We start from the raw sequence: 3,218 nt of genomic DNA on the forward strand, positions 1-3,218 counted from the left end.
AACCAACTGAAATACCCAGGCAGCCCTAAAGAACTTTTTAAATTTCTATAATTCAGGCAGCCCGGGTGGCTCAGCAGTTAAGCGCCACCTTCAGCCCAAGGCCTGATCCTGGAGATCTGGGATCAAGTCCCACTTCGGGCTCCCTGCATGGAGCCTGCTTCTCCCTCTGCCTGTGTCTCTGCCTCTCTCTGTGTGTGTTTCTTGTGAATAAATAAATTAAAAAAATAAATTTCCATAATTCCTGGGGCTTCAAGCTCTGATCCAGCCCTGGAGTTAATTTATAGCTCAGAAGAGACACAATGTAACAATTTTGGTAAAGACAGATTCTCTTGCAAAACTCAAAGTTGCCAAACATAAGGCCAAAATAAGGAAGGATCTTCAGTAAATTGACAGTCCATTCCAGAGTCCAGTACCCCTGGGGCTTTCACTGTGGGAAGCAGTGTCTGCTCTTGAGAAGTGGACATCTACTCCTCCACAGTGAGGATGGTACAGGTTCTGAGCTTTCAACTTTCTTTTCACTATGTTGAAGGCAAAGGAGAGGGTCTGGGCCACCTAAGTAGCCAAGAAGGCACTGGCAAAATTCTAGAGGAGAGAGCCAATCTCACGGTCCAGTCTAGAATTTAAGTTCATAAAAAACTAGAAGGGAATCAGCAGAGAAAGAAAGAGCACCTACAATAGTAAAGAAAACCCCTTGATAATGGGACAGGAACCCTTCCTATTGATAACAGTAGAAAAAGCACAGAGGATCCCTCTGTAAGTTGATTCCATCATGTTCTACACAATTAACCTGTTTTTGATGAGGTCTATAGGATATATCACAATGGTAAATATCATGTCTGCCAGATTCCCAGCCATAATGGAGCTCCACTGGGAAATATGGCCCAGGTCATCTGTGAATAGCACTACAAATTTGTGGTAGGGGAGGTGCTGCAGGAGAAGAGATGCAGGCATGCCACCATGCTTCCCTTCTATGTCCTGAACTCTCTAGATCCCCAGAACCACTGGGATCCTCTCCCTGAGAACCACTAGGCTGAGCACCCTTGCTGGTCCCATCCTGGCCAGGGAGACCAATAATGACTGACCTTGCAATCAAATATACTACACCTGTGGCCTTCCCCAGAAAATTCCATCCTTCCAGTTTCCCAGGCCCAAAACATGGAAGTAAAAAAAAATAATTGGTAACCTAACCTGCTGGGAAAACATTGTTTGTCATCAAAATATAAGCAGAATGTGATCAATTTTCCCACCAAATCTCCTTCTATCTTTGTCTGAACTAATCTGCTAGAAAAACATTGTTTGCCTTCAAAATATATTGCAGGATGTGATCTATTTTCCCACCAAATCTCCTTCAATCCCAGTCTGAACTACTATTATCTTTCACTTAAACCATAGTCATGAACTCAGAATTGTCCCTAATTCCACTTTTGCTCTGCTAAGTCTATTTTCAGCATAGCACACTTATCTGCTTAAAACCCTGCAATGATTCCATTTTGCTCATAGAAAAGATCAAATTCTTACAAAGATTTGATCTTCTGTTGCCCCTTTGGCCTCTTCTGGTATTTCCACACTTCCTGCCTTGGCTCCACCCATACTGGCTTCTGTGTAATTTCTTGATGATATCTGGCAGGCTTTTTCTGCTTAAAATATGTATGCATCTACTTATGGCATTATTCTAATCTCTCTTCAATGAGGCTTCCCATATGCCTATTTATTTTTTAAATTTTTTTCATAAATTTATTTTTTATTGGTGTTCAATTTGCCAGTATATAGAATAACACCCAGTGCTCATCCCATCAAGTGCCCCCCTCAGTGCCTGTCACCCAGTCACCCGCACCCCTCACCCACCTCCCCTTCCACCACCCCTGGTTCGTTTCCCAGAGTTAGGAGTCTCTCATGTTCTGTCTCCCTTTCTGATATGCCTATTTAATACCAAATTCCCAAATTCCTATTAACATGCCTGATCTCTTTTTCTTACTTGACTTTCCTTTTTTAATTTTTTTTCTTTTTTTCTTTTTCTTTTTCTTTTTTCTTTTTTCTTTATTTTTTATTTCTTTTTTATTTTTTTTTATTTTTTTTCTAGAGAGGTAGTGGAGAGGGGCAGAGGGAGAGAATCACAAGCAGGCTCCATGCTCCGAGTTGTTTCTGTATATCATCGCTATGTCTGTGTTAGTCTTGGGCTCTGTCTTCACTTACCAGATCCCCTTTAATATTTCTTGCAGGAATGACTTAGTGATCACAAATTCTTTTAGTTTCTCTTTGTCTGGAGCTCTTCATCTCACCTATTCTGAATGACAGCCTTGCTGGTAAAGTATCCTAGGCTGCATATTGTTCTAATTTAGCACCCTGAATTTATCATGCCAGTCCTTTCTGGCCTGCCAGGTCTCTGTGGATAGGACTGCTGCCAGTCTTATGTTTCTACCCTCATAGGTTAAGGACTTCTTGCCCTGAGCTGCTTTCAGAATTTTCTCTTTGTCTATGAAATTTACAAGCTTCAGTGTTATATGTTGAGATGTTGACTTATTTTTATTGATTTTGAGGGGGATTCTCTGTTCCTTCTGGAGTTGAATGCCTTTTTCCTTCCCCAGATTAGAGAAGTTTTCAGCTATAATAAGCTCATATATACCTTCTTCCCCTCTCCCTCTTACTTTTTCCTCTTCTTCTGGACCCTAATTATTCAAACATTGTTTCATTTTGTGGTATCACTTTTCTCTCAAGTTCTCCTCTTGTGATCCAGTAGTTATCTCTTTTTTCCTCAGTTTTGTTTTTCTCCTTCATTTTGTCTTCTGTGTCATTGATCCTCTCTTCTGTCTCATTTATGCTAGCAGTTAGAGACTCCACTTTTTATTGTATCTCAGTAGTAGCCATTTTGGTTTTGACCTCATTAGATTTTAGTTATTTTATTATGCTAGAAAGGGATTCTCTGGTGTCTTCTATACTTTTTTCAAGCCTAGCTAGCTAGTATCTTTATAATCATTATTCTGAATCTAGTTCCAACATCTTCCTTCTATCCATACCTATTAGGTTCCTGGCAGTGAATACTGCCTCTTGTTCTCTTTTTTTGAGTGAGTTCTTCCATACTGTCATTCTGTCCAGGGAATAGAACAAAAGAACAAAATACTGAAATAGCAACAACAACCCCAGAGAAATATACACTAACCAAATCAGAAGAGACAGAAACAAGACAAAACAAAAAACACCCACCACCCCTCCCCCCAAAA

General features: G+C 40.3%; 1 pseudogene; it reads right to left on the reverse strand.

Moving 5' to 3' along the window:
• Positions 1–241: 241 nt before the first annotated feature.
• Positions 242–951, reverse strand: LOC144293160 (solute carrier family 25 member 43 pseudogene; annotated as a pseudogene).
• Positions 952–3,218: the final 2,267 nt, after the last annotated feature.

Source organism: Canis aureus, chromosome 21 (genome assembly GCF_053574225.1).
Source record: "Canis aureus isolate CA01 chromosome 21, VMU_Caureus_v.1.0, whole genome shotgun sequence".
In the NCBI taxonomy this organism is placed as follows: domain Eukaryota; kingdom Metazoa; phylum Chordata; class Mammalia; order Carnivora; family Canidae; genus Canis; species Canis aureus.